Genomic DNA, 10,152 nt, shown 5'->3' with positions numbered 1-10,152 from the left:
AGTTCTGGCACAGAATCTCTCATGATGAGGTTGCAATCAAACTGTCAGCTAGAACTCAGCCACCTGAAGCCTTGACTAGAGCTAGAGGATATGCTTCCAGGATGACTCATGCACATAGCTGTTGACAGGAAGTCCTAGTCCACTGCCTCATGGATCTATCCACAGGAATGTCTGAGTGTCCTCATAACATGTCAGGGGATTCCCTCCAGATCAAGTGATCTAAGAGAGCCAGCAAGGGTAAAGTTTTGATTCCTTTCAGACTAAGTCTCAGAAATCACAAACCATCATGTTCTGCTATATTCTGCTCATTAGAAGTGAGTCAACAGGGATGCCTGCATGGCTCAGTCATTAAGCGTCTGCCTTCGGCTCAGATCGTGATCCCAGGGTCCTGGGATCGAGTCCCATATTGGGCTCATTGCTCAGTGGGGAGCCTGCTTCTTACTCTGTCTGCCGCTCCCCCTGCTTGTGCTTGCTCGCGCTCTCTCTCTGACAAATAAATAAATAAATAAATAATCTTAAAAAAAACACAAACAAACAGAAGTGAGTCAACAAGTCCAGTCCACATTCAATTCAAGAAAGGAATTAAGCTTCATTTCTTGAAGGGAGGTGTATCAAAGAATCTGTGGATACCTTTTAAAACTATCATACTGGCTGATGGCAGGGGGGCCCCATTCCTCACCATGGGGGCCTTTAAATAGGACTGCTTGAGTGTCCTTATGACATGGCAGCTGGACTTCTACAGAGCAGGTGATCCAAGAGAGAACAAGAAGGAGTCCACAATGTCTTTTATGGCCTAATTTCAGAAGTTATACTCTGTCATTTCTGCAATATCCTGTTGGTTACACAGGTCAGCCTTTTTTCAGGGTAGGATGGTACTAATTAAGGGCAGGTATCCCAGGAAGCAGGGATCACGGAGGTCATCCTGGATGCTGGCTACCACAGGTACCCAAAGGAAGCAATAATTAATTCTGCCAGGCCATTCTCTTTATTGTTACAAGGGAAGTGACATAAAGATGGGCTTTTTGGGTCCCACCAACCCTAAGAAAAATGAGAAAAATCAGTTGAGATCATCTAGTCTATTCTTGACTTGAAAACAGAAAGAACCATGACAGGTGACAGAGGAGTATGTTTTCCACTGGCTTTTGATTCTCCATTTTTGCTCAAGGTCTTTTATGCATGCTACTAAAGTGGCTGTAGGTGCTCCGGTCTCACAATAAGCAATTAGACCAGGCAGGAGCTTCTTTAATAATAGCTATTAAGTACTTGATGAACCAGAATGGCTATTCAAAGCCACTCTTTGTTCTCTGTAATAATTAGGACGTGAGCTCAGGGAGAGAAGGAGAATTGAGATGCAGCAGCCCCCACCTCTATTCCTGTCATTGCTTTAGCATTCAGAACACAGAGTCTCTCCCAATGAGTCTTTTAAAGCTTTTACATTTTTGGTGGGAGAACAGAAGAAGAGCAGTGGGAAGCTCAGCAGATTTTTAAAATATAAAATTTCCCATTTCTCTCAGAAACCTGAAAATAGCTCTTGAGTTATAAATTAGAAGTCTTTGTTCTTTCTTGTTTTGCTTTGTTTTTTTTTCCCCAAAAGCTTTGGAATTATCACAATGCTGCAAATGTAGTCGTGTTTATTCTTTTTATTTTGTTATAAACTTTTACAAAGAGTTTGCAAACAACAATAACAAATATAAATTCAAAGAACTGTCCAGGCAAAGAAAAAGAGGATGAGAATTCCTCATCTTTGGCCAGAAAGAAGACTTTTTTTTCCTCCTACATGGACAATAATGCACTGGGCTGGGGAGCACTCATTGCAGAAATCCACAGGCTCACAGTGGCTCAAGAGGCCTGTCCTTCTTTTTTTTTTAAGATTTTATTTATTTGACAGAGAGACACAGCGAGAGAAGGAACACAAGGCAGGGGGAGTGGAGAGGGAGAAGCAGGCTTCCCGCTGAGCAGAGAGCCCGATGTGGGGCTCGATCCCAGGACCCTGGGATCATGACCTGAGCCGAAGGCAGACGCTTAACGACTGAGCCACCCAGGCGCCCCGAGGCCTGTCCTTCTTTACAGCTGGATACCTCTGGACAGTCCAAGCCAGGTACCAGCCTTTGCTGAGCCCTGAACTCAGCCCACTTGCCTGCCCTGGACACAGAGGGGCCTCCAGAGATGTCCATTCCTTGCTTTGCCACCTTTGCTTTTTCCTCTCATAATATTAAATACTATTTATTGGGCATCTGCTCTGTGCCTATGCTTTACATTAATTGTCCCTCTTCCTTCTCAAACGCTGCAAGGTGTATCATGAACCTCATTTTACAGTTAAGTAAAGTGAAGCTCAGGGAGTGTATTAATCAGGAATCTTCTTTTGCTGAAACAGAAAGCTCAAACTTAAAATGGCTTAAGCAAAGAGTATTAGTTCACGTAACCAAAAAAAGGCAAACATATGATGGGCCTCAGGCACAGCTGGATCTATGTGCTCATGTGAACCACCAGGGCCACATTTCTCTCTCTGACCCTTGTTCCTATACTCTTTGCAAGCAGGCTCTTCCTTCTTGGTGTTAGGGAGATGGCTGAGGCGACCAAATATGCTACATTTATTAAGTGTGGCCGCTATGGAGGTGCTCTATTTGGATCCCCCTTCTAAAAGAAGTTGCTGGGGCGCGTGGGTGGCTCAGTTAGTTAAGCAACTGCCTTCAGCTCAGGTCATGATCCTGGAGTCCCGGGATCGAGTCCTGCATTGGGCTCCCTGCTCAGGGGGAGTCTGCTTCTCCCTGTGACCCTCCCCCCACCCCATGCTCTCTCTCTCTCATTCTCTCTCGCAAATAAATAAAATCTTAAAAAAAAAAGAAGTTGCTATTCAGCTGCAAGGAGCACCATTAGCTGACAGCCTCCAGTTGTATCACCTTCGGGATCCATGCCCTTCCTCGTCAACTACTAGCCAACAGCTGGACATGGCAAGGGGTACTAGGGCCTGGTCATTTCTGCCCAGCGCATGACTCCTCTCGTGGTCAGTTTTTGCTCCAGAGCTCCCTTTGGATTGGCTGAGAATGTCAGATCTGATTGTGCCTTGAGGCTCCCCCTTTATCTTTCACATGCATTATCTTCTGCCTTAAACAAACCCATTGCACTTCAAAACCATCTCACCATCTTCCTCCTTATCTCCCTGGCTCCCATCCCCACGTGAGGCAGATGTCCTTGCTTCACCAAGATCCCTTTGGATCCCTTTGAACTTTCAGTGTGCTCGTCTAACACTCAGGACCCACAGCTGTGCTCAGGCAGTGTTCTCAGAGCCTCAGAGTTAGCCCTTCACCCTTCCTGAACATTCAGAAGGTCCAGGGCCTAGGTTACTCCCATGCTTCCTCTCCTTGCCTCCCACCTGAATGGTGACTGGCAGGTCGAGAGTTTCAATGCTAAAGCTCTCTGCTTCTAGGCAGACCTTCTGAAACATAACCTACCCTCCAGAGCTCCTGTGCAGCATCAGGCCAAAGCAACCCTCCACAGGACTTTGCCTGGGATCACACCTTGCCTGGCTTTCTCACCTACACTACCCTCCTTCTCCCACTTCACTCCCGATCTGCCCTGGGAGTACTTCCTTAATAAATGACCCACACGTGAATCCTCTTCTTAGCGTGCTTTACAAGAACCCAACCAAGAACCAGCAGCTGGCACCACAGCACCTGTCACGTGGCCTCTTCCACAGAACAGCTCCTACTGGGTCCTCTCCCTATTTTTGCTCCATCAGGCCTATGGGTTGTAGCTGCTTCCTACTACCACTGACTTTAGCATGCTTCCCCAGGCCTTGATTGCTTCCCTGGGCTCCTTCCCACTGCTCTGTAAGTAGCCCTTTCATTAAACTCTGCCCAGTTACTGCTTTGGAGTGTGCGACCTGTTTCTTTCCAGAACCCTGAATCATTAATACGACCATTACAGGATTTATTTTTTTAGTTACCTGTCTATCATCTATCTATCTAGTCTATCTATAAAATTCATAGTACCCTAGAGGTTTGAAATGGGATGGAAGTTTAACATTGTGGAATGATTGCCCTTTTCCCCTAGCTAATCAATTAGGCTTCGGGACTGCATCTATAATAAGCTAAATTAGAGATAATATTGAAAATCTGATCTTGAAGTTCTTCCTGACGTAAAGACAGAGGTAATAATGACCTCCTCCTTCCAGTTGGCCCTCAAAAGCCTTCCAGCTGGAAATAACCAGTAAACAACTTGCAAAAGGTGACTTCGGGCGCTAGATGGCAGCCGTGACCCACCAGTGCTGTTGCTCACGGAGGCCATGGACCTTCCCAGCTTGCCTGGCTCTGCAGGTCCAGCAAAAACCAGTTTGCCTGCCAGCACTCTCTCTTCAATCAAGGTTGTTACTCATTCCTCCGACAGACACCGAGGCAGTTTGTGCTTTTCCAGCACCTCGGGGACCTGGGCCTCCCTGCCCTGCCGGAGCTTGGGAAGGTTTCTGTTTGTCTCTCCCTTTACCAGCCCTCCCTCAGTGCTCTGTTACTAGACACTCAAACCCCCATGCAGACCCAAGGCTCTGGATCTCTGGGGACGAGGCTGTAGAATATAAAGGCTCAGTACAGGAAATACGAGTGTGTTTAGGCTGCCCCTCCTGGCTAACTGACCTCCACAATTGCTTCGGCTGGCCTCCCCCACCCACTTTGGCTTTATTATAACTATTTTTTTAAGATTTATTTATTTTCGGGGCGCCTGGGTGGCTCAGTCGGTTAAGCGGCTGCCTTCGGCTCAGGTCATGATCCCAGGGTCCTAGGATCGAGCCCCGCATCGGGCTCCCTGCTCAGCGGGAAGCCTGCTTCTCCCTCTCCCACTCCCCCTACTTGTGTTCCCTCTCTCCTGTCTCTCTCTCTTCTGTCAGATAAATAAATAAAAAAAAAAGATTTATTTATTTTTAAAGCAAGAGAGCACAAGAACACGCTCTGGGGAGTAAGGGGCAGAGGGAGAGGAAGAGAATCTCAAGGAGACTCCGCACTGAGCACGGACCCTGATGCAGGGCTCGATTCCACAACCCTGAGATCATGACCTGAGCCACAACCAAGCGTCAGATGCTCAACCAACCGAGCCTCCTAGGTGCCCCCACCCTTTGGCTTTAGCAAAATATTAGTTAAAATCATTGTATTAATAAAGACACTTTTAGTTGCAAGTGACCAAGGCCCTGTGAAAATGAGCTCAAGCCCATTTGGCTATAAGCCTTTTTACTTAAAAGATGGGAGAATTGTTTAGCCAACAGCTTTGAGAGCCATACATATGTGAATTTATTTATTTTATTTATTTATTTGAGAGAGAGAGAGAAAGAGAGCATGAGAGGGGAAGAGGCAGAGGGAGAGGGAATCTCAGGCACACTGCCCCGTTGACACAAGGCTTGATCTCACGACCCTGAGATCATGACCTGAGCCGAAATCAAGAGTCGGACACTCAACTGACTGAGCCACCAAGGCACCCCTATACATATGTGAATTTATTTTATTATTATTTTTTTAAAGATTTTATTTATTTATTTGACAGAGAGAGACACAGCGAGAGAGGGAACACAAGCAGGGGGAGCGGGAGAGGGAGAAGCAGGCTCTCCGCAGAGCAGGGAGCCCGATGTGGGGCTCGATTCCAGGACCCTGGGACCATGACCTGAGCCGAAGGCAGACGCTTAAGGACTGAGCCACCCAGGCGCCCTACATATGTGAATTTAGACACAACTATATCCACCTGAGTTTTAGGCATGGCTGGATCCAGGTGCTGAAAAAAAATCATCAGGAATCTATTTGTCTCCATCTATCTTTTCCCCTTTCTTTTGAACACAAACTCCTAAGTGAAATAAATACTTGTCTTTCTTCATAGTTTTGCTGAGACTCCCAGACTTGACTTAGGTCCATATTCATCCCTAGACTAATCACACGATCACTAGTCAAATGCCCATTACTAGAAAAAGGCATAGATCAGGATGGAAATGAAGAAGGCTTAGATTCCCAAGAAGAAAACTCAGGGCACTATTACCTGCAGAAGGACACAGGACAAGCCATGTCAACAGATGCCCATGATAACCAAGCCGGCTAGTCCTCTTTCCCCTCTCCCCCACTCACTCACATATCTACTGACTCATTCAGTACACCTCCAAGTCTCCTGCCAAAAAGCCCTTCCACCTTTCCCTCTACACTTCCACCCAGGCAAAAGTCCTGTTTATCCACCCTGTGTCCTCCTACCACACAGCCTCCTAACATCCTGTTGTTTTCCTTCGTTCAAGATTGTATAGTGACATGCAATTATTAACCTAGTGTGTATCTTTCCACCAGATTATAATCTTTAAAGAAACAAGATTTTGGTGTCCCAAAAGCCTAGTACAGTACAGTGACTGGTACAGTAGGTACTCAGTAAGTATGTGCTCATTCGTTCACTTGATACTTACCTGTAAGACACTGGGGATAGTAAGTCCAATCAGACATGGTCTCTGCCTGGCTTCTACACTAGTGAGGGAGACAGACAGTTAAATCAGTGCTTACTATCAAACTGCAATGCTTTCTCCAAGAATGGCAGACTCAAGGGAGCCAAGGGGAGGAATATATAAATCAGAAGGATCCAGGAAAGTTTTCCTAAAAAGCTATGAGGTAGACTTAACTTTAGAAAAATGAGAAAAATAAGCAAGATGAATGAGAGGAGGAGGATGCCCTCAGAATCATGTTAGGAAACATGGAAATATAACATAGCCTGAAATTTTCCTTGGAGAACTGATGGCCTCAGTCTCATTTCATTAACTGCCTAGAATAGGGATAACTATATAAGAATTAGGCCTTTAGCTAAAACTATGCCTTTAATAGTAAAAAAAAGAATGAAAGAAAGAAAAGAAAAGGGGGCAGTGTCTAAAGTAGAATTTTTTTGGAAAAAAAAAATGAAGTAGAATTTTTTGGACTTTTAAAAAACTAGCTTAAAAGGATAGGGAGAAGCTCTCTGATTACATCAGCAACCGGCAAGGCAAAGGCCACATAGTAGGCCCTCAGTAAATGTGTGAATACCGGGATGAAAGTCATTGGAATCAATATGTTTTGCTTAAAAGCAAGAGCAAAGCCAGCCAAGGATAATGGCCCATTAAGAATCCAAGCAGACTCCTAAAGGCACACAAAAGAGATAAAGGGCAAAAGAAATTACTTTAAAGCAGGAAGATTTATATAACGCCGTGTGTGTAGAATAAAAATGTGCCCAGCTTCACATGCCATTTGCTGCCAGGATCTGAGATTGTTACTAAGAAAAGGGTGGGAGGAGGCTGTTGGGGGGAATCAGATGCCAGGCCAAGACACAGGCACAGAAAATTCAACATTTGGGGTTTGAAAAGAGGGCCAGGAACACAAGCCTCTTTTGTTTTTCAGGCTTCTCTTAATTACCATGTTTGAGACCTGGGATTTATGAAAAAAGCACTATTCAAAAGGACAATTTACACTCTGTTATAGAGAAAGCTCAGTCACAGTCCCCAGTTTCCCCTCTGGTTGCAACCTGAGTCATTTGTGGAATGGCTGTGTTAAGTGTGGAGGAGAGCTATAAATGGTTTATAAATCAGCGTGTTGCATCACAAACCGAAGTGGTTGCTGCTCCCAAGGCTGGCAGCTAAATCATGAATCAGAGTCTAAAGTTCTAGAACAATGTTTGTGAATCAAATCTCACAACGGGTTGTCCTTAACGGCATTCTACAGCTATGCCCTCATCCCCAGATCACCTCGGTGCAAACCACACCCGTCACGCACATGCATGGACCCTGGAAGCTCTTCTTTCCATTCTTAGATGGATGAGCTAATGAAAGGGATCACTTCCCATCACTTTATCTCATAGCCTTTGGTCAAAGGAACCCTACCCTTTATTCAATACTTACTATGAGGAACATTTCCTCTACTTTGTCCTCAGGATCATTAAATCTCTCTCAATAATGGCAAAGACTTTAGATCTTATCCCATGCCAGTCTCTGTTCTAAGTGTTTCATGCATATATAATCAAGTTTATGTCACAACAATCTTAGGGGGGATCTTGCTATCATCCCCCACTTTTCAGATGAGGAAGCTTTGGCCCAAAGAGGTTTGGTGACTTGCCTAAGGTCACATAGCCCTAAGGTCGCATGGCCCTTAAATGGTTATGCCAATATTGGAACCAAGGTCATTAGGCTCCATAGTTGACACTCTCAACTATGATAATATGCTGCCTTGTAAGAGGGGGTGCCATCTAAGCCAGATGGAGCTATTCCTTGTCACAGCCCCACTCTGTTAACCATGCCTGGTCCCAGCTACTCCCCGCCCCCACCGCCACTCACAAAGTTCTGAAGAACCTGCCAACCTTGACCAGGCATGAGCCAATCAGCACATCAATGTTCCCCTGACCTTAGTTATTGGCTCAGGGCTGGGCCCGTGATTCAGTCAGAGCCAGTGAATCATGATGGGACTTTTCCTGGGGCTTCTGGGAGAAGGTAGTCCTCTTGTTCTCTCCTGCTACTGGTGAGGGGAGGATGTGGAGAGAGGAGCTACTACAGCACTTTTACTGCTATGAAGGGAGGCCCCTAAGAGGGAGTCAACAAACAGAGAATATAGAGCAAAGAGAAGAACCCCCCCAACACAAGACTACCAGGGCATTGCCAAGAGTACATAGTGTTGGGCTCATGCCATGCAATATAATGAGGGCCCCTGAAGTTGGGTAAGGCATATTGCCATGATCTGATTGGAGCCCTGAATCCAGCAACTCTTGAAGTGCCAAATACCTCCACACTGTTTGGTTCCATGAACCAGTGTATCCCTTATAAAAGCCAATATGAGTAGGGTTTTTTTGCAACTTGAATCATAATGTATTATAATCAAAACGATTTCAACAAACCTTGTGATAGCAGAGCGAAAAAGCCCGCTAGTTACTGTAGTGAAACAGTAAGATTACTGATAAGATGAAACCATGACTCAAGGCCCTCACCAGGCTAAAGAACAGAGAAAGAGCCAAATTTCTTAAATTCTCAAGATTCACACTTTTGTATGAATGGACAACAGCACAGATAATCCTCCCCAAATGGCTATTAATGGATTCACTTTCATAATCACATTTAACTTTAGTTAATGTTAAAATGACTTTAAATGCTCCCAGCAGGGCAGAAGGTTGTGGATCAGAAGTCTGTTGAAGATGAGGCAAAGTCAGCCAGGCATCAAAAAATAGCCAGGGGATTTGGGCTGTGAGGTGGTCAAAGAGGACTTTAGCCTTATGTATGTGTTAATCTCTTATAAAGGAATGTATTTGTAAATCATTCATGTAATTAAAAGTTAACTTTAAAATAGTGTTAAAAGGGCAAGTCATGTATTTGCATTATCGTACTTTTTTTTGGTAGTTTTATGGTTTTATTAACACAAATATGACGTACACATATGCTCACTGTCTATTCACTTTCCTCACTGTGCAGCCTGGCATTGGGCTTGGTGACTCTGATGGCCAGGTGGGCTGCTCTTTCCATAGCGGCTTTGAGGTTCTTGGAGGAGTCAATGTGAGCAATCTCTACACAGTAAGATTTGTTGCACTTCAAGCTCCTTGATGTGTACTGGGAACTTCCAGAAGGCACTGGATGGCACGTGCTTTGTTTTCTTGTTGCTCCCATAACCAATGTTGGGCATCAAGATCTGGCCCTTGATTCTTCTGTGCACCATATTGTCAATGTCTCTGGGTTTCTGCCAGTTGTGCTTAATTTTGACATATGGGTCTGGCTGGTGCTGGATGAATTTCTTGGTCCTCTTTCGAATGATCTTGGGCTTCACCAGAGGTCTGAGGATGGCCATGATGCCAAGTAGGAGATGGCCTCCACCTCTGTGGGCAGTGCCAAGGAAGAGCTATCATGCTTGTTTTTTTAAAATAGTGGAACCCCTCAAATGAAATGTTTTATAAAACACTGTAGTGAACATCTGTTGTGTTTTCCTTCTATTTCCTTTGGTATAGAATTCAAAAATATGATAGCTTGCTTCTTGGGAACCACCTTCGCCTACTCACACTCAACTTTGGTTCAGACACATGGTCTTGATGAAAATATAATAAATTGATTCCTGAGCTCTCCTGGCTCTTTTTTCCTCCATGACAATTCTGGAAAGAGACAGCAGCAGCATAGTTTTTTAATCTCCCTGAATCCTCACCCCATCCAAA

General features: G+C 44.9%; 1 pseudogene; it reads right to left on the bottom strand.

Annotated features, from left to right (window-relative positions):
- Positions 1-9,400: 9,400 nt before the first annotated feature.
- Positions 9,401-9,794, bottom strand: LOC118533158 (large ribosomal subunit protein eL32 pseudogene; annotated as a pseudogene).
- Positions 9,795-10,152: the final 358 nt, after the last annotated feature.

This window comes from Halichoerus grypus, chromosome 15 (assembly GCF_964656455.1).
Source record: "Halichoerus grypus chromosome 15, mHalGry1.hap1.1, whole genome shotgun sequence".
Classification (NCBI taxonomy): Eukaryota; Metazoa; Chordata; class Mammalia; order Carnivora; family Phocidae; genus Halichoerus; species Halichoerus grypus.
The sequence above is the reverse complement of the archived record's forward strand: the minus strand, read 5'-3'. Positions and strand labels throughout refer to the sequence as shown.